Source organism: Hyla sarda, chromosome 1, assembly GCF_029499605.1.
Source record: "Hyla sarda isolate aHylSar1 chromosome 1, aHylSar1.hap1, whole genome shotgun sequence".
Classification (NCBI taxonomy): Eukaryota; Metazoa; Chordata; class Amphibia; order Anura; family Hylidae; genus Hyla; species Hyla sarda.
Window position 1 is genome coordinate 219,244,704 of NC_079189.1, and position 19,937 is coordinate 219,264,640.

General features: G+C 66.7%; 1 protein-coding gene across 6 annotated transcripts in view; it reads right to left on the reverse strand.

The window, feature by feature from the left end:
• CDS1 (CDP-diacylglycerol synthase 1) overlaps nt 1-19,937 on the reverse strand; it is a 429,921-nt gene that overhangs the window by 211,208 nt on the left and 198,776 nt on the right. For 2 of the 6 annotated variants that reach the window (XM_056568770.1, XM_056568772.1), the window contains exons 2-3: nt 1,321-1,395; nt 1,153-1,222 (exon numbers count right to left, since the gene is read on the reverse strand). The exons of 1 other annotated variant lie outside the window; for it this stretch is intronic. The gene's annotated coding sequence lies outside the window, so the exon portion shown is untranslated. Of the gene's footprint in view, nt 1-117; nt 244-925; nt 1,064-1,152; nt 1,223-1,320; nt 1,396-19,937 lie in introns of all 6 variants that reach the window. 3 more of the 6 variants (XM_056568771.1, XM_056568769.1, XM_056568774.1) reach the window with 3 other exon arrangements.

A 19,937-nucleotide genomic window follows, 5' to 3' on the forward strand; every position in this document is an offset into this window, starting at 1 on the left:
TTGGGAAAAAGAACTAAAGCTAAACTTGACTGACGAAGTTAGAGATTATGTGCTACGCAACTCGCATGGTTTCTCCCGCTGCGTAAAGTTGCAAGAAAATCACTATAAGTTGCTTACCAGGTGGTACAAGACCCCCAGATGCCTTATTCAGATTTGGACTGTCCCGTGATAAAATGTGCTGGCGTTGCAACGAGGGAGTGGGCACGTTTGAGCATATCTGGTGGTCCTGCTCAGCAGCGCAACCTTTTTGGAGTGAAGTAGAGACCACAATTAATTCCGTTTGTGAAAGTTCAATTTCCCTTCCTATGGCGGTAGTAGCTCTGGCGCTTCCCACTCCCTCTCTTAGACCATCCATAAACTCCCTACCTACCCACATGCTAGCAGCAGCCAGGACGCTTATTCCTTTGTTATGGAAACAAAAGACCCCCCCCCTACCAAAGCTCAATGGTTAGAGAAAGTGAGCCAGATATGTTGCATGGAGGAGATGTCTAGTTGGCACTTATATTCCCATGACAGGTTTATGAAGTTATGGACTCCATGGCTGAAATATAAAAAACGCTATACCCCTAATGCTGAAGTAGTTACTTGAGCTCACCCAGAGATTCCCTACTCCCCCCTCCACTTCCTTCTATCCACACTCTAAATTACACAACCCTTCACTTCTTCCCCCCCCCCTCCCCTGTGTTCCCCACTCAATTGAAAGCAGTACTCTTACACGATGTCCTGGCCGGGACATGTTTACTTCCTTGCTCATGATAGCTATGCTATATACGTATACCCGTTTCTCTATGACATGTTTACACGTTATTGTTGTTGTTCTTATGACGAGACACCAGCTTACCTATTTGCTACAACTACTAGAAATGACTTTTGTCATTCTGTTTTTATTATTATGTTGTTTTAACCTGTGTCTCCTAAGACCAACCTGGACTCTAGAGTAGGTCTATCTTGTTCAATCGGAAGTGACACTACTAACTTCCTGAATGTTAACCACTGTACTCTAACACTTGTGTAGGGTCACTGCGCTGATCCAGGAAAGTCTTTTACATTGTTTCATGTTATTCTTAAATCTAATAAAAAGAGATTTGTTGAAAAAAAGAAACAGTAAGCGCAAAATGGGACTTTATAATGATGTTTTAAATGAATATATACCTGTAGAGGATGAATATGCCAGGCGAAAATTGATCAAGTGCAAAGTATGGACTCGAGACTATTTTGGATGCTGAAAAAATATAGTTGTATGAGTATAAAATGTGGTATGAGTAAAAGTATAATATGAGTAAAAATATTAAAATCTATACATTAAAAATAAGTGCATACCTGTTGCATAAGGTGTATGAATTAGTGCGAAGCAGCAGAAAAGTGCGTCTAGGAGTATATGACAAGAGGGGGAATCTAAATAAAGAAGAGGGCAACGAACTAGTTAAAATAGTTAGGTAACAGTTTGAAGTTCAGTATTACATATGCAGGTGTATATTTGGTGTGGACTTGCCTATCTGTTTAGATTATAAATGTATTTCCAGGTATTGCGAGTAGTATCACCAAAGTCAAAAATAGGGGGATGCTAGAAAAAGGAGAGAAAAAAATTAGATTTCAGTCCGGGATTGTGACATGCAGTCCAGGGTAATAACATGCACAATCTGCACTTGTAGTACTTTTAAACAGAGGAGTGGGCTGTGTATTGTTGTAGAATATCCAGACTTGTAATAATTCGGGCTCAGTGGTGTCTGCCAGGATAGCGAATTCGCAATAGTTGAAAAAACACAGACAGACAGTCAGTGATCCAGCAACTGATTCCTCCTCCAGCATTGAAAGAAATTCCTGGGGAGATCAGTGTTCAGTTTATTTATGTACACAACAAAGAGGGAGGGGTTACAGTAGCCACTCCCACATAAACAGTATCAGGTGTCACACCTACAGCCACTGTCTCAAAGGCACTCCCACAGTGGACACAGACAAGTTACAATATGGTCACAACATTGTGCACTGAGGCTTATATGTCACTGACCACCAACACATCTGCAGCTGTGCCAATAGCCAATAACAACAAACCACACTGCACAACCTTACACTCACCATGAAGGCAATGTGACAAACAAGAAAATATTTCCACAACAGTATGCATGTGGACAAAGGAGCTATTGCGCAAGGTATAGGTGCAGTTACGATGTGTGCATGGTACCTGACATTCAATACGGCGTGTCTGACTGAGTACTTGCTGCGGTCCAGGCGAGTCCTTTTAGAGTTGGCGGTGTTGGGGAGATTAGTGAAATCACGGGAGTGCGCACTGGCCGGTGGCGTCTCGACCGTGAGATCTCCGGCTGCAGAGTCAGCCTGATGGATCCGGCAGGTGCAGGTGCTTCTTCCCCAATAGAAAGCTCCACAGCCGCCCCTCACAAGGAACTTCCGAAGTTGCCTCAGCGACACTTCGCAATATTCAAAATCAGCCACCCAAGAGACCTCTCTGGTGAAGCGACCCATAAGGCCTCTTGGGGGGCAGCGACCCAGGAGACCTCTTGGGGACGATGATTAAGGAGAATTCTTGGGGGGCGGTGACCCAAGAGGCTTCTTGGGGGGCAGCGACCTAGGAGGCCTCTTGGGTGAAGGCATACAAGGAGGACTCTAGGGGGAGGCGACGCATGAGGCCTCTTGGGGGGCGGTGACCAAGGAGGCCTCTTGGGAGGCGGCGACCCATGAGGCCTCTTGGGGGACGGCGACCCAGGAGGCGTCTTGGAGGGTGGCGACCCAGAAGGACTCTTGGGAGAAGGTGAACCAGGGGGCCTTTTAGGGGGCATTGGCCAAGGAAGCCACTTATGGGGTGTTGATCCAGGAGACCTCTTGGGTAGAGCGACCCTGGAGACCTCTTGGGTGAAGCGACCCATAAGGCCTCTTGGGGAGCGGCGACCCAAGAGACTTCTTTGGGAGGTGGCGACCCAAGAGGCCTCTGGGGGGCGGTGACCCAGAAGGCCTCTTTGGGGGCGGCGACCCAGGAGGCTTCTTTGGGGGCGGCAGCCTAGGAGGCCTCTTTGGGGGTGGCAACCAAGAAGGCTCCTTGGGGGGTGGCGGCCCAGGAGGCCTCTTTGGTGGAGGCGACTGAGGAGGTCTCTTTGGGGGTGGCGACCCAGAAGGTCTCTTGGGGGGCGGAAATGCAGAAGGTCTCTTGGTAGGTGGTGACCCAGGAGGCCTCTAGGGGGGCGGCGACCCAGGAGGCTTCTTGTGTGGAAGCAACCCAGGAGGCATCTTAGAGGGCAGTGACCCAGGAGGACTCTTGGTTGAAGGCGAACCAGGGGGCCTTTTAGGGGGCAGCGGCCAAGAAGGCCACTTGGGGGTCAGCAACCCAGGAGGCATCTTGGAGGGTGGCGACATAGTAGGCCTCTGGGGGGTGGCAACCCAGGAGGACTCTTGGAGGGTGATGACCCAAGATGCCTATTGGGGCGGCGACCCAGGAGGCCTCTTATGGGGTGACGGGGAGCCAGAATGCCTCTTGGGGGGTAGTGGCCCAGGAAGCCTCTTGGGGGCGGCGACCCAGGAGGACTCTTAGGAGAGGGCAACCCAGGAGGACTCTTGGGAGAGGGCAACCCAGGAGGACTCTTGGGAGAGGGCAACCCAGGAGGACTCTTGGGAGAGGGCGACCCAGGAGGACTCTTGGGAGAGGGCGACCCAGGAGGACTCGGGAGAGGGCGACCCAGGAGGTCTCTTGGGGGGCAGGGACCCAGGAGGCCTCTAGGGGGGCGGCGACCCAGGAGGCCTCTTAGAGGGCAGTGACCCAGGAGGACTCTTGGGTGAAGGCGAACCAGGGGGCCTTTTAGGGGGCAGCGGCCAAGGAGGCCACTTGGGGGTCAGCAACCCAGGAGGCATCTTGGAGGGTGGCGACATAGTAGGCCTCTGGGGGGTGGCAACCCAGGAGGACTCTTGGAGGGTGATGACCCAAGATGCCTATTGGGGTGGCGACCCAGGAGGCCTCTTATGGGGTGACGGGAGGCCAGAAGGCCTCTTGGGTGGCGGCGACCCAGGAAGCTTCTTGTTGGGAGACGACCCAGGTGGCCTCTTGGGCGCGGCGATCCAGAAGGGCTCTTGGGGGGCTGGCGATCCAGGAGGACTCTTGGAGGGCTGGCGACCCAGGAGGACTCTTGGGGGGCTGGCGACCCAGGAGGCCTCTTGGGGGGGCAGAGACCCAGGAGGCCTCTTGGGGGGCAGAGACCCAGGAGGCCTCTTGGGTGGCAGCAAACCAGGAGGCCTCTTTGAGGGCGGCGGCCCAGGAGGACTCTTGGGAGAGGGCGACCCAGGAGGAATCTTGGGGGGCGGCGACCCAGGAGGCCTCTAGGGAAGCGGCGACCCCGGAAGCCTCTTGGGAGAGGGCGAACCAGGAGTCCTCTTGGGTGGTGGAGACCCAGGAGGCCTCTTGGGGGTGGCGACCCAGGAGGACTCGCGGGAGAGGGCGATCCAGGAGGACTCGCGGGAGAGGGCGATCCAGGAGGACTTGCGGGAGAGGGCGATCCAGGAGGACTCGCGGGAGAGGGCGATCCAGGAGAACTCTTGGGGGGGTGGCTATCCAGGAGAACTCTTGGGGGGGTGGCGACCCAGGAGGCCTCTTGGGGGGCGGAGACCCAGGAGGCCTCTTGGGGGGCGGAGACCCAGGAGGCCTCTTGGGTGGCAGCAAACCAGGAGGCCTCTTTGAGGGCAGCGGCCCAGGAGGACTCTTGGGAGAGGGCGGCCCAGGAGGCCTCTTGGGGGGGGCGGCGACCCAGGAGGCCTCTTGGAGGGCGGTGACCCAGGAGGAGTCTTGGGGGGCGGCGACCCAGGAGGCCTCTTGGGGGGGCCGTGACCCAGGAGGCCTCTTGGAGGGCGGTGACCCAGGAGGAGTCTTAGGGGGCGGCGACCCAGGAGGAGTCTTGGGGGGCGGCAACCCAGGAGGCCTCTAGGGGGGCAGTGACCCCAGAGGCCTCTTGGGGGGCAGCGACCCAGGAGGCCTCTTGGGAGAGGGCGAACCAGGAGGCCTCTTGGGGGACAGCGATCCAGGAGGCCTCTTGGTTGGCGGTGACCCAGGAGGCCTCTTGGGTGGCGGTGACCCAGGAGGCCTCTTGGGGGGCAGCGACCCAGGAGGCCTCTTGGGGGGCAGTGACCCAGGAGGCCTCTTGGGTGGCGGTGACCCAGGAGGCGTCTTGGGGGGCGGCGGCCCAGGAAGCTTCTTGTTGGGTGACGACCCAGGAGGCCTCTTGGGGGGTGGAGACCCAGGAGGCCTCTTGGGTGGCACCAAACCAGGAGGCCTCTTTGAGGGCAGCGGCCCAGGAAGACTTTTGGGAGAGGGCGGCCCAGGAGGCCTCTTGGGGGGGGGCAGCGACCCAGGAGGCCTCTTGGAGGGTGGCGACCCAGGAGGAATTTTGGGGGGCTGGCAACCCAGTAGGCCTCTTGGTGGACGGCGACCCAGGAGTCCTCTAGGGGGGCGGTGACCCCGGAGGCCTCTTGGGGGGCAGCGACCCAGGAGGCCTCTTGGGAGAGGGCGAACCAGGAGGCCTCTTGGGGGGCAGCGACCCAGGAGGCCTCTTGGGGGGCGGCGACCCAGCAGGCCTCTTGGGTGGCAGCGGCCCAGGAAGCCTCTTGGGAGAGGGCGAGCCAGGAGGACTCTTGGGAGAGGGCAACCCAGGAGGACTCTTGGGAGAGGGCAACCCAGGAGGATTCTTGGGAGAGGGCGACCCAGGAGGACTCTTGGGAGAGGGTGACCCAGGAGGACTCGGGAGAGGGCGACCCAGGAGGACTCTTGGGGGGCAGCGACCCAGGAGGCCTCTTGGGGGGCAGCGACCCAGGAGGCCTCTTAGAGGGCAATGACCCAGAAGGACTCTTGGATGAAGGCGAACCAGGGGGCCTTTTAGGGGGCAGCGGCCAAGGAGGCCACTTGGGGGTCAGCAACCCAGGAGGTATCTTGGAGGGTGGCGACATAGTAGGCCTCTGGGGGGTGGCAACCCAGGAGGACTCTTGGAGGGTGATGACCCAAGATGCCTATTGGGGCAGCGACCCAGGAGGCCTGTTATGGGGTGACGGGAGGCCAGGAGGCCTCTTATGGGGTGACGGGAGGCCAGGAGGCCTCTTGGGTGGCGGCAACCCAGGAAGCTTCTTGTTGGGTGACGACCCAGGAGGCCTCTTGGGGGGCTGGCGAACCAGGAGGCCTCTTGGGGGGGGGCAGAGATCCAGGAGGCCTCTTGGGTGGCAGCAAACCAGGAGGCCTCTTTGAGGGCGGTGGCCCAGGAGGACTCTTGGGAGAGGGTGACCCAGGAGGAATCTTGGGGGGCGGCGACCCAGGAGGCCTCTAGGGGGGCGGCGACCCCAGAGGCCTCTTGGGGGGCGGTAACCCAGGAGGCCTCTTGGGGGGCGGTGACCCAGGAGGCTTCTTGGGTGGTGGCGACCCAGGAGGCCTCTTGGGTGGTGGCGACCCAGGAAGCCTCTTGGGAGAGGGCGATTCAGGAGGACTCTTGGGAGAGGGCGACCCAGGAGGCCTCTTGGGGGCGGCGACCCAGGAGGCCTCTTGGGGGGCGGCGACCCAGGAGGAATCTTGGGGGGCTGAGGCCCTGGAGTTCTCTTGGGGAGCGGTGACCAAGGAGGACTCTTGGGGGTGGCGACCCAGGAGGCCTCTTTGGAGAGGGCGAACTAGGAGGCCTCTTGGAAGGCGGCAACCATGGAGGCCTAATGGAGGACGGCGGCGACTCTTGGGGGGCGGCGACCCAGGAGGACTCTTGGGGGGCGGCAACCCAGGAGGCCTCTTGGAGTGAGACGACCCAGGAGGACTCTTGGGTGGCAGCCAACCAGGGGGGATTTTGGGGGGCTGCGAACCAGGAGGCCTTTTGGGGGGCCGCTACCCAGGAGGACTCATGGGGAGCGGCGAACCAGGAGGCCTCTTGGTGGGCGGCGACCCAGGAGGACTTTTGGGGGGCGACGACCCAGGAGGCCTCTTGGGGGTCAGCGACCCAGGAGGACTCTTGGGGGGCAGCGACCCAGGAGGCCTCTTAGGTGGCGGCGACCCAGGAGGCCTCTTGGGGGGCGGCGGCCCAGGAAGCCTCTTGGGGGGTGGCGGTTCAGGAGGACTCTTGGGGGGGCGGTGACCCAGGAGGCCTCTTGGGGGGCGGCAGCCTAGGAGGACTCTTGGGGGGAGGAGACCCAGGAGGCCTCTTGGGGGCGGTAGCCCAGGAGGCTTCTTGGGTGGCAGCGATTCAGGAGGCCTCTTGGGGGATGGCAGCCTAGGAGGACTATTGGGGACGGCGCCTCAGGAGGCCTCTTGGGGGGCGGTGACCAAGGAGGCTTCTTGGGGGGTGGCGGCCTAGGAGGACCCTTGGGGGGCGGCAGCCTAGGAGACATCTTGGGGGGCAGCAGCCTAGGAGGACTCTTGGGGGAGGTGACCCAGGAGTCCTCTTGGGGTGCGGCGACCCAGGAGGTCTCTTGGGGGGCGGCAGCCTAGGAGGACTCTTGGGTGGCGGTGACCCAGGAGGACTCTTGGGGGTCAGCGCCTCAGGTGGCCTCTTGGGGGGCGGCGAACCAGGAGGCCTCTTGGGGGGCGGTGGCCAAGGAGGCCTCTTGGGGGGTGCCGACACAGGAGGCCTCTTGGGGGGCGGCGACCCAGGAGTGCTCTTGGGGTACGGCGACCCAGGAGGTCTCTTGGGGGGCGGCAGCCTAGGAGGACTCTTGGGGGGCGGCAGCGTAGGAGGACTCTTGGGGGACGGCGCCTCAGGAGGGCTCTTGGGGGGCGGCACCAAAGGAGGACTCTTGGGGGGCGGCAGCGTAGGAGGACTCTTGGGGGACGGCGCCCCAGGATGTCTCTTGGGGGGCGGCAGCCTAGGAGGACTCTTGGGTGGCAGTGACCCAGGAGGACTCTTGGGGGTCAGCGCCTCAGGTGGCCTCTTGGGGGGCGGCGAACCAGGAGGCCTCTTGGGGGGCGGTGGCCAAGGAGGCCTCTTGGGGGGTGCCGACACAGGAGGCCTCTTGGGGGGCGGCGACACAGGAGGCCTCTTGGGGGGTGGCGACCCAGGAGTGCTCTTGGGGTACGGCGACCCAGGAGGTCTCTTGGGGGGCGGCAGCCTAGGAGGACTCTTGGGGGGTGGCAGCGTAGGAGGACTCTTGGGGGATGGCGCCTCAGGAGGGCTCTTGGGGGGCGGCACCAAAGGAGGAGTCTTGGGGGGCGGCGACCCAGGAGGCCTCTTGGGGGAGGGCGACCCAGGAGTCCTCTTGGGGTGCGGCGACCCAAGAGGTCTCTTGGGGGGCGGCGGCCCAGGAGGCCTCTTGGGGGGCGGCGAACCAGGAGGCCTCTTGGGTGGCGGTGACCCAGGAGGACTCTTGGGGGATTGCGCCTCAGGTGGCCTCTTGGGGGCGGCGAACCAGGAGGCCTCTTGGGGGGCGGCGGCTGAGGAGGCCTCTTGGGGGGCGCCGAACCAGGAGGCCTCTTGGGGGGCGGCAGCCTAGGAGGATTCTTGGGGGGCGGCGACCCAGGAGGCCTCTTGGGGGGCGGCGACCCAGGAGTGCTCTTGGGGTGCGGCGACCCAGGAGGTCTCTTGGGGGGCGGCGACCCAGGAGTGCTCTTGGGGTGTGGCGACCCAGGAGGTCTCTTGGGGGGCGGCAGCCTAGGAGGACTCTTGGGGGTGGCAGCCTAGGAGGACTCTTGGGGGACGGCGCCTAAGGAGGAGTCTTGGGGGGGCGGCGACCCAGGAGGACTCTTGCGGGTCAGCGTCCCAGGAGGACTCTTGGGGGGCGGTGACCCAGGAGGCCTCTTGGGGAGCGGCGACCCAGGAGGCCTCTTGGGGGGCCGTTACCCAGGAGGCCTCTTGGGGGGCCGCGGCCTCTTGGGGGGCCGTTACGCAGGAGGCCTCTTGGGGGTCCGCGACCCAGGAGGCCTATTGGGGGGCGGCGATCCAGGAGGCCTCTTGGGGGGTGGCAGCCTAGGAGGACTCTTGGGGGACGGCGCCTCAGGAGGCCTCTTGAGGGGCGGTGACCCAGGAGGCCTCTTGGGGGGCGGTGGCCTAGGAGGCCTCTTGGGAGGCGGCGGCCCAGGAGGACTCTTGGGGGGCGGCGATCCAGGAGGCCTCTTGGGGGGTGGCAGCCTAGGAGGACTCTTGGGGACGGCGCCTCAGGAGGAGTATTGGGGGGCGACCCAGGAGGCCGCTTGGGGGGCGGCGGCTTGGAGGACTCTTGGGGGACGGCGCCTCAGGAGGCCTCTTGAGGGGCGGTGACCCAGGAGGCCTCTTGGGGGGCGGTGGCCTAGGAGGCCTCATGGGGGGCGGCGAACCAGGAGGCCTCTTGGGTGGCTATGACCCAGGAGGACTCTTGGGGGATTGCGCCTCAGGTGGCCTCTTGGGGGACGGCGAACCAGGAGGCCTCTTGGGGGGCGGCGGCCGAGGAGGCCTCTTGGGGGGCGCCGACCCAGGAGGCCTCTTGGGGGGCGGCAGCCTAGGAGGATTCTTGGGGGGCGGCGACCCAGGAGGCCTCTTGGGGGGCGGCGACCCAGGAGTGCTCTTGGGGTGCGGCGACCCAGGAGGTCTCTTGGGGGGCGGCAGCCTAGGAGGACTCTTGGGGGGTGGCAGCCTAGGAGGACTCTTGGGGGACGGCCCCTAAGGAGGAGTCTTGGGGGGGCGGCGACCCAGGAGGCCTCTTGGGGGGCGGCGGACCAGGAGGACTCTTGCGGGGCAGCGTCCCAGTTGGACTCTTGGGGGGCGGTGACCCAGGAGGCCTCTTGGGGAGTGGCGACCCAGAAGGCCTCTTGGGGGTCCGTTACCCAGGAGGCCTCTTGGGGGGCCGCGGCCTCTTAGGGGGCCGTTACGCAGGAGGCCTCTTGGGGGTCCGCGACCCAGGAGGCCCATTGGGGGGCGGCGATCCAGGAGGCCTCTTGGGGGGTGGCAGCCTAGGAGGACTCTTGGGGGACGGCGCCTCAGGAGGCCTCTTGAGGGGCGGTGACCCAGGAGGCCTCTTGGGGGGCGGTGGCCTAGGAGGTCTCCTGGGGGGCGGCAGCCTAGGAGGACTCTTGGGTGGCGGTGACCCTGGAGGACTCTTGGGGGTCAGCGCCTCAGGTGGCCTCTTGGGGGGCGGCGAACCAGGAGGCCTCTTGGGGGGCGGTGGCCAAGGAGGCCTCTTGGGGGGCGCTGACACAGGAGGCCTCTTGGGGGGCAGCTACACAGGAGGCCTCTTGGGGGGCGGCAGCCTAGAAGGATTCTTGGGGGGCGGCGGCCCAGGAGGCCTCTTGGGGGGTGGCGACCCAGGAGTGCTCTTGGGGTACGGCGACCCAGGAGGTCTCTTGGGGGGCGGCAGCCTAGGAGGACTCTTGGGGGGTGGCAGCGTAGGAGGACTCTTGGGGGATGGCGCCTCAGGAGGGCTCTTGGGGGGCGGCACCAAAGGAGGAGTCTTGGGGGGCGGCGACCCAGGAGGCCTCTTGGGGGAGGGCGACCCAGGAGTCCTCTTGGGGTGCGGCGACCCAAGAGGTCTCTTGGGGGGCGGCGGCCCAGGAGGCCTCTTGGGGGGCGGCGAACCAGGAGGCCTCTTGGGTGGCGGTGACCCAGGAGGACTCTTGGGGGATTGCGCCTCAGGTGGCCTCTTGGGGGCGGCGAACCAGGAGGCCTCTTGGGGGGCGGCGGCTGAGGAGGCCTCTTGGGGGGCGCCGAACCAGGAGGCCTCTTGGGGGGCGGCAGCCTAGGAGGATTCTTGGGGGGCGGCGACCCAGGAGGCCTCTTGGGGGGCGGCGACCCAGGAGTGCTCTTGGGGTGCGGCGACCCAGGAGATCTCTGGGGGGGCGGCAGCCTAGGAGGACTCTTGGGGGTGGCAGCCTAGGAGGACTCTTGGGGGACGGCGCCTAAGGAGGAGTCTTGGGGGGGCGGCGACCCAGGAGGACTCTTGCGGGTCAGCGTCCCAGGAGGACTCTTGGGGGGCGGTGACCCAGGAGGCCTCTTGGGGAGCGGCGACCCAGGAGGCCTCTTGGGGGGCCGTTACCCAGGAGGCCTCTTGGGGGGCCGCGGCCTCTTGGGGGGCCGTTACGCAGGAGGCCTCTTGGGGGTCCGCGACCCAGGAGGCCTATTGGGGGGCGGCGATCCAGGAGGCCTCTTGGGGGGTGGCAGCCTAGGAGGACTCTTGGGGGACGGCGCCTCAGGAGGCCTCTTGAGGGGCGGTGACCCAGGAGGCCTCTTGGGGGGCGGTGGCCTAGGAGGCCTCTTGGGAGGCGGCGGCCCAGGAGGACTCTTGGGGGGCGGCGATCCAGGAGGCCTCTTGGGGGGTGGCAGCCTAGGAGGACTCTTGGGGACGGCGCCTCAGGAGGAGTATTGGGGGGCGACCCAGGAGGCCGCTTGGGGGGCGGCGGCCTAGGAGGCCTCTTGGGGGGTGGCAGCCTAGGAGGACTCTTGGGGGACGGCGCCTCAGGAGGCCTCTTGAGGGGCGGTGACCCAGGAGGCCTCTTGGGGGGCGGTGGCCTAGGAGGCCTCTTGGGGGGAGGTGACCCAGGAGTCCTCTTGGGGTGCGGCGACCCAGGAGGTCTCTTGGGGGGCGGCAGCCTAGGAGGACTCTTGGGTGGCGGTGACCCAGGAGGACTCTTGGGGGTCAGCGCCTCAGGTGGCCTCTTGGGGGGGCGGCGAACCAGGAGGCCTCTTGTGGGGCGGTGGCCAAGGAGGCCTCTTGGGGGGCGCCGACACAGGAGGCCTCTTGGGGGGCGGCGACACAGGAGGCCTCTTGGGGGGCGGCAGCCTAGAAGGATTCTTGGGGGGCGGCGGCCCAGGAGGCCTCTTGGGGGGCGGCGACCCAGGAGTGCTCTTGGGGTACGGCGACCCAGGAGGTCTCTTGGGGGGCGGCAGCCTAGGAGGACTCTTGGGGGGCGGCAGCGTAGGAGGACTCTTGGGGGACGGCGCCTCAGGAGGGCTCTTGGGGGGCGGCACCAAAGGAGGAGTCTTGGGGGGCGGTGACCCAGGAGGCCTCTTGGGGGGCGGCGACCCAGGAGTCCTCTTGGGGTGCGGCGGCCCAGGAGGCCTCTTTGGGGGTGACGAACCAGGAGGCCTCTTGGGTGGCGGTGACCCAGGAGGACTCTTGAGGGGCGGTGACCCAGGAGGCCTCTTGGGGGGCGGTGGCCTAGGAGGCCTCTTGGGAGGCGGCGGCCCAGGAGGACTCTTGGGGGGCGGCGATCCAGGAGGCCTCTTGGGGGGTGGCAGCCTAGGAGGACTCTTGGGGGGCGGCGGCCCAGGAGGACTCTTGGGGGGCGGCGATCCAGGAGGCCTCTTGCGGGGTGGCAGCCTAGGAGGACTCTTGGGGACGGCGCCTCAGGAGGAGTCTTGGGGGGCGACCCAGGAGGCCTCTTGGGGGGCGGCGGCCTAGGAGGCCTCTTGGGGGGTGGCAGCCTAGGAGGACTCTTGGGGGACGGCGCCTCAGGAGGCCTCTTGAGGGGCGGTGACCCAGGAGGCCTCTTGGGGGGCGGTGGCCTAGGAGGCCTCTTGGGGGGAGGTGACCCAGGAGTCCTCTTGGGGTGCGGCGACCCAGGAGGTCTCTTGGGGGGCGGCAGCCTAGGAGGACTCTTGGGTGGCGGTGACCCAGGAGGACTCTTGGGGGTCAGCGCCTAAGGTGGCCTCTTGGGGGGCGGCGAACCAGGAGGCCTCTTGCGCCGACACAGGAGGCCTCTTGGGGGGCGGCGACACAGGAGGCCTCTTGGGGGGCGGCAGCCTAGAAGGATTCTTGGGGGTCGGCGGCCCAGGAGGCCTCTTGCGGGGCGGCGACCCAGGAGTGCTCTTGGGGTACGGCGACCCAGGAGGTCTCTTGGGGGGCGGCAGCCTAGGAGGACTCTTGGGGGGCGGCAGCGTAGGAGGACTCTTGGGGGACGGCGCCTCAGGAGGGCTCTTGGGGGTCGGCACCAAAGGAGGAGTCTTGGGGGGCGGCGACCCAGGAGGCCTCTTGGGGGGCGGCGACCCAGGAGTCCTCTTGGGGTGCGGCGGCCCAGGAGGCCTCTTGGGGGGTGGCGAACCAGGAGGCCTCTTGGGTGGCGGTGACCCAGGAGGACTCTTGGGGGATTGTGCCTCAGGTGGCCTCTTGGGGGGCGGCGAACCAGGAGGCCTCTTGGGGGGCGGCGGCCGAGGAGGCCTCTTGGGGGGCGCCGACCCAGGAGGCCTCTTGGGGGGCGGCAGCCTAGGAGGATTCTTGGGGGGCGGCGACCCAGGAGGCCTCTTGGGGGGCGGCGACCCAGGAGTGCTCTTGGGGTGCGGCGACCCAGGAGGTCTCTTGGGGGGCGGCAGCCTAGGAGGACTCTTGGGGGGTGGCAGCCTAGGAGGACTCTTGGGGGACGGCGCCTAAGGAGGAGTCTTGGGGGGCGGCGACCCAGGAGGCCTCTTGGGGGGCGGCGGACCAGGAGGACTCTTGCGGGGCAGCGTCCCAGGAGGACTCCTGGGGGGCGGTGACCCAGGAGGCCTCTTGGGAAGTGGCGACCCAGAAGGCCTCTTGGGGGTCCGTTACCCAGGAGGCCTCTTGGGGGGCCGCGGCCTCTTAGGGGGCCGTTATGCAGGAGGCCTCTTGGGGGTCCGCGACCCAGGAGGCCCATTGGGGGGCGGCGATCCAGGAGGCCTCTTGGGGGGGTGGCAGCCTAGGAGGACTCTTGGGGGACGGCGCCTCAGGAGGCCTCTTGAGGGGCGGTGACCCAGGAGGCCTCTTGGGGGGCGGTGGCCTAGGAGGTCTCCTGGGGGGCGGAAGCCTAGGAGGACTCTTGGGTGGTGGTGACCCAGGAGGACTCTTGGGGGTCAGCGCCTCAGGTGGCCTCTTGGGGGGCGGCGAACCAGGAGGCCTCTTGGGGGGCGGTGGCCAAGGAGGCCTCTTGGGGGGCGCTGACACAGGAGGCCTCTTGGGGGGCGGCGACACAGGAGGCCTCTTGGGGGGCGGCAGCCTAGAAGGATTCTTGGGGGGCGGCGGCCCAGGAGGCCTCTTGGGGGGCGGCGACCCAGGAGTGCTCTTGGGGTACGGCGACCCAGGAGGTCTCTTGGGGGGCGGCAGCCTAGGAGGACTCTTGGGGGGTGGCAGCGTAGGAGGACTCTTGGGGGATGGCGCCACAGGAGGGCTCTTGGGGGGCGGCACCAAAGGAGGAGTCTTGGGGGGCGGCGACCCAGGAGGCCTCTTGGGGGGAGGGCGACCCAGGAGTCCTCTTGGGGTGCGGCGACCCAATAGGTCTCTTGGGGGGAGGCGGCCCAGGAGGCCTCTTGGGGGGCGGCGAACCAGGAGGCCTCTTGGGTGGCGGTGACCCAGGAGGACTCTTGGGGGATTGCGCCTCAGGTGGCCTCTTGGGGGGCGGCGAACCAGGAGGCCTCTTGGGGGGCGGCGGCCGAGGAGGCCTCTTGGGGGGCGCCGAACCAGGAGGCCTCTTGGGGGGCGGCAGCCTAGGAGGATTCTTGGGGGGCGGCGACCCAGGAGGCCTCTTGGGGGGCGGCGACCCAGGAGTGCTCTTGGGGTGCGGCGACCCAGGAGGTCTCTTGGGGGGCGGCGACGCAGGAGTGCTCCTGGGGTGCGGCGACCCAGGAGGTCTCTTGGGGGGCGGCAGCCTAGGAGGACTCTTGGGGGTGGCAGCCTAGGAGGACTCTTGGGGGACGGCGCCTAAGGAGGAGTCTTTGGGGGGCGGCGACCCAGGAGGACTCTTGCGGGTCAGCGTCCCAGGAGGACTCTTGGGGGGCGGTGACCCAGGAGGCCTCTTGGGGAGCGGCGACCCAGGAGGCCTCTTGGGGGGCCGTTACCCAGGAGGCCTCTTGGGGGGCCGCGGCCTCTTGGGGGGCCGTTACGCAGGAGGCCTCTTGGGGGTCCGCGACCCAGGAGGCCTATTGGGGGGCGGCGATCCAGGAGGCCTCTTGGGGGGTGGCAGCCTAGGAGGACTCTTGGGGGACGGCGCATCAGGAGGCCTCTTGAGGGGCGGTGACCCAGGAGGCCTCTTGGGGGGCGGTGGCCTAGGAGGCCTCTTGGGAGGCGGCGGCCCAGGAGGACTCTTGGGGGGCGGCGATCCAGGAGGCCTCTTGGGGGGTGGCAGCCTAGGAGGACTCTTGGGGACGGCGCCTCAGGAGGAGTCTTGGGGGGCGACCCAGGAGGCCTCTTGGGGGGCGGCGGCCTAGGAGGCCTCTTGGGGGGGTGGCAGCCTAGGAGGACTCTTGGGGGACGGCGCCTCAGGAGGCCTCTTGAGGGGCGGTGACCCAGGAGGCCTCTTGGGGGGCGGTGGCCTAGGAGGCCTTTTGGGGGGAGGTGACCCAGGAGTCCTCTTGGGGTGCGGCGACCCAGGAGGTCTCTTGGGGGGCGGCAGCCTAGGAGGACTCTTGGGTGGCGGTGACCCAGGAGGACTCTTGGGGGGTCAGCGCCTCAGGTGGCCTCTTGGGGGGCGGCGAACCAGGAGGCCTCTTGGGGGGCGGTGGCCAAGGAGGCCTCTTGGGGGGTGCCGACACAGGAGGCCTCTTGGGGGGCGGCGACACAGGAGGCCTCTTGGGGGGCGGCAGCCTAGAAGGATTCTTGGGGGGCAACGGCCCAGAAGGCCTCTTGGGGGACGGCGACCCAGGAGTGCTCTTGGGGTACGGCGACCCAGGAGGTCTCTTGGGGGGCGGCAGCCTAGGAGGACTCTTGGGGGGCGGCAGCGTAGGAGGACTCTTGGGGGATGGCGCCTCAAGAGGGCTCTTGGGGGGCGGCACCAAAGGAGGAGTCTTGGGGGGCGGCGACCCAGGAGGCCTCTTGGGGGGCGGCGAACCCAGGAGTCCTCTTGGGGTGCGGTGGCCCAGGAGGCCTCTTGGGGGGTGGCGAACCAGGAGGCCTCTTGGGTGGCGGTGACCCAGGAGGACTCTTGGGGGATTGCGCCTCAGGTGGCCTCTTGGGGGGCGGCGAACCAGGAGGCCTCTTGGGGGGCGGCGACACAGGAGGCCTCTTGGGGGGCGGCAGCCTAGAAGGATTCTTGGGGGGCAACGGCCCAGAAGGCCTCTTGGGGGGCGGCGACCCAGGAGTGCTCTTGGGGTACGGCGACCCAGGAGGTCTCTTGGGGGGCGGCAGCCTAGGAGGACTCTTGGGGGGCGGCAGCGTAGGAGGACTCTTGGGGGACGGCGCCTCAAGAGGGCTCTTGGGGAGCGGCACCAAAGGAGGAGTCTTGGGGGGCGGCGACCCAGGAGGCCTCTTGGGGGGCGGCGAACCCAGGAGTCCTCTTGGGGTGCGGTGGCCCAGGAGGCCTCTTGGGGGGTGGCGAACCAGGAGGCCTCTTGGGTGGCGGTGACCCAGGAGGACTCTTGGGGAATTGTGCCTCAGGTGGCCTCTTGGGGGCGGCGAACCAGGAGGCCTCTTGGGGGGCGGCGGCCAAGGAGGCCTCTTGGGGGGTGCCGACACAGGAGGCCTCTTGGGGGGCGGCGACACAGGAGGCCTCTTGGGGGGCGGCAGCCTAGAAGGATTCTTGGGGGGCGGCGGCCCAGGAGGCCTCTTGGGGGGCGGCGACCCAGGAGTGCTCTTGGGGTACGGCGACCCAGGAGGTCTCTTGGGGGGCGGCAGCCTAGGAGGACTCTTGGGGGGCGGCAGCGTAGGAGGACTCTTGGGGGACGGCGACCCAGGAGGCCTCTTGGGGGGCGGCGACCCAGGAGTCCTCTTGGGGTGCGGCGGCCCAGGAGGCCTCATGGGGGGCGGCGAACCAGGAGGCCTCTTGGGTGGCTGTGACCCAGGAGGACTCTTGGGGGATTGCGCCTCAGGTGGCCTCTTGGGGGGCGGCGAACCAGGAGGCCTCTTGGGGGGCGGCGGCCGAGGAGGCCTCTTGGGGGGCGCCGACCCAGGAGGCCTCTTGGGGGGCGGCAGCCTAGGAGGATTCTTGGGGGGCGGCGACCCAGGAGGCCTCTTGGGGGGCGGCGACCCAGGAGTGCTCTTGGGGTGCGGCGACCCAGGAGGTCTCTTGGGGGACGGCAGCCTAGGAGGACTTATGGGGGGTGGCAGCCTAGGAGGACTCTTGGGGGACGGCGCCTAAGGAGGAGTCTTGGGGGGGCGGCGACCCAGGAGGCCTCTTGGGGGGCGGCGGACCAGGAGGACTCTTGCGGGGCAGCGTCCCAGTTGGACTCTTGGGGGGCGGTGACCCAGGAGGCCTCTTGGGGAGTGGCGACCCAGAAGGCCTCTTGGGGGTCCGTTACCCAGGAGGCCTCTTGGGGGGCCGCGGCCTCTTAGGGGGCCGTTACGCAGGAGGCCTCTTGGGGGTCCGCGACCCAGGAGGCCCATTGGGGGGCGGCGATCCAGGAGGCCTCTTGGGGGGTGGCAGCCTAGGAGGACTCTTGGGGGACGGCGCCTCAGGAGGCCTCTTGAGGGGCGGTGACCCAGGAGGCCTCTTGGGGGGCGGTGGCCTAGGAGGTCTCCTGGGGGGCGGCAGCCTAGGAGGACTCTTGGGTGGCGGTGACCCTGGAGGACTCTTGGGGTCAGCGCCTCAGGTGGCCTCTTGGGGGGCGGCGAACCAGGAGGCCTCTTGGGGGGCGGTGGCCAAGGAGGCCTCTTGGGGGGCGCTGACACAGGAGGCCTCTTGAAGGGCAGCTACACAGGAGGCCTCTTGGGGGGCGGCAGCCTAGAAGGATTCTTGGGGGGCGGCGGCCCAGGAGGCCTCTTGGGGGGTGGCACCTAGGAGTGCTCTTGGGGTACGGCGACCCAGGAGGTCTCTTGGGGGGCGGCAGCCTAGGAGGACTCTTGGGGGGTGGCAGCGTAGGAGGACTCTTGGGGGATGGCGCCACAGGAGGGCTCTTGGGGGGTGGCACCAAAGGAGGAGTCTTGGGGGGCGGCGACCCAGGAGGCCTCTTGGGGGAGGGCGACCCAGGAGTCCTCTTGGGGTGCGGCGACCCAAGAGGTCTCTTGGGGGGCGGCGGCCCAGGAGGCCTCTTGGGGGGGCGGCGAAACAGGAGGCCTCTTGGGTGGCGGTGACCCAGGAGGACTCTTGGGGGATTGCGCCTCAGGTGGCCTCTTGGGGGGCGGCGAACCAGGAGGCCTCTTGGGGGGCGGCGGCTGAGGAGGCCTCTTGGGGGGCGCCGAACCAGGAGGCCTCTTGGGGGGCGGCAGCCTAGGAGGATTCTTGGGGGGCGGCGACCCAGGAGGCCTCTTGGGGGGCAGCGACCCAGGAGTGCTCTTGGGGTGCGGCGACCCAGGAGGTCTCTTGGGGGGCGGCGACCCAGGAGTGCTCTTGGGGTGCGGCGACCCAGGAGGTCTCTTGGGGGGCGGCAGCCTAGGAGGACTCTTGGGGGTGGCAGCCTAGGAGGACTCTTGGGGGACGGCGCCTAAGGAGGAGTCTTGGGGGGGCGGCGACCCAGGAGGACTCTTGCGGGTCAGCGTCCCAGGAGGACTCTTGGGGGGCGGTGACCCAGGAGGCCTCTTGGGGAGCGGCGACCCAGGAGGCCTCTTGGGGGGCCGTTACCCAGGAGGCCTCTTGGGGGGCCGCGGCCTCTTGGGGGGCCGTTACGCAGGAGGCCTCTTGGGGGTCCGCGACCCAGGAGGCCTATTGGGGGGCGGCGATCCAGGAGGCCTCTTGGGGGGTGGCAGCCTAGGAGGACTCTTGGGGGACGGCGCCTCAGGAGGCCTCTTGAGGGGCGGTGACCCAGGAGGCCTCTTGGGGGGCGGTGGCCTAGGAGGCCTCTTGGGAGGTGGCGGCCCAGGAGGACTCTTGGGGGAGGGCGATCCAGGAGGCCTCTTGGGGGGTGGCAGCCTAGGAGGACTCTTGGGGACGGCGCCTCAGGAGGAGTCTTGGGGGGCGACCCAGGAGGCCTCTTGGGGGGCGGCGGCCTAGGAGGCCTCTTGGGGGGTGGCAGCCTAGGAGGACTCTTGGGGGACGGCGCCTCAGGAGGCCTCTTGAGGGGCGGTGACCCAGGAGGCCTCTTGGGGGGCGGTGGCCTAGGAGGCCTCTTGGGGGGAGGTGACCCAGGAGTCCTCTTTGGGTGCGGCGACCCAGGAGGTCTCTTGGGGGGCGGCAGCCTAGGAGGACTCTAGGGTGGCGGTGACCCAGGAGGACTCTTGGGGGGTCAGCGCCTCAGGTGGCCTCTTGGGGGGCGGCGAACCAGGAGGCCTCTTGGGGGGCGGCGGCCTAGGAGGCCTCTTGGGGGGTGGCAGCCTAGGAGGACTCTTGGGGGACGGCGCCTCAGGAGGCCTCTTGAGGGGCGGTGACCCAGGAGGCCTCTTGGGGGGCGGTGGCCTAGGAGGCCTCTTGGGGGGTGGCAGCCTAGCAGGACTCTTGGGGGACGGCGCCTCAGGAGGCCTCTTGAGGGGCGGTGACCCAGGAGGCCTCTTGGGGGGCGGCAGCCTAGGAGGACTCTTGGGTGGCGGTGACCCAGGAGGACTCTTGGGGGTCAGCGCCTCAGGTGGCCTCTTGGGGGGCGGCGACACAGGAGGCCTCTTGGGGGGCGGCAGCCTAGAAGGTTTCTTGGGGGGCGGCGGCCCAGGAGGCCTCTTGGGGGGCGGCGACCCAGGAGTGCTCTTGGGGTACGGCGACCCAGGAGGTCTCTTGGGGGGCGGCGACCCAGGAGTGCTCTTGGGGTGCGGCGACCCAGGAGGTCTCTTGGGGGGCGGCAGCCTAGGAGGACTCTTGGGGGTGGCAGCCTAGGAGGACTCTTGGGGGACGGCGCCTAAGGAGGAGTCTTGGGGGGGCGGCGACCCAGGAGGACTCTTGCGGGTCAGCGTCCCAGGAGGACTCTTGGGGGGGCGGTGACCCAGGAGGCCTCTTGGGGAGCGGCGACCCAGGAGGCCTCTTGGGGGGCCGTTACCCAGGAGGCCTCTTGGGGGGCCGCGGCCTCTTGGGGGGCCGTTACGCAGGAGGCCTCTTGGGGGTCCGCGACCCAGGAGGCCTATTGGGGGGGCGGCGATCCAGGAGGCCTCTTGGGGGGTGGCAGCCTAGGAGGACTCTTGGGGGACGGCGCCTCAGGAGGCCTCTTGAGGGGCGGTGACCCAGGAGGCCTCTTGGGGGGCGGTGGCCTAGGAGGCCTCTTGGGAGGCGGCGGCCC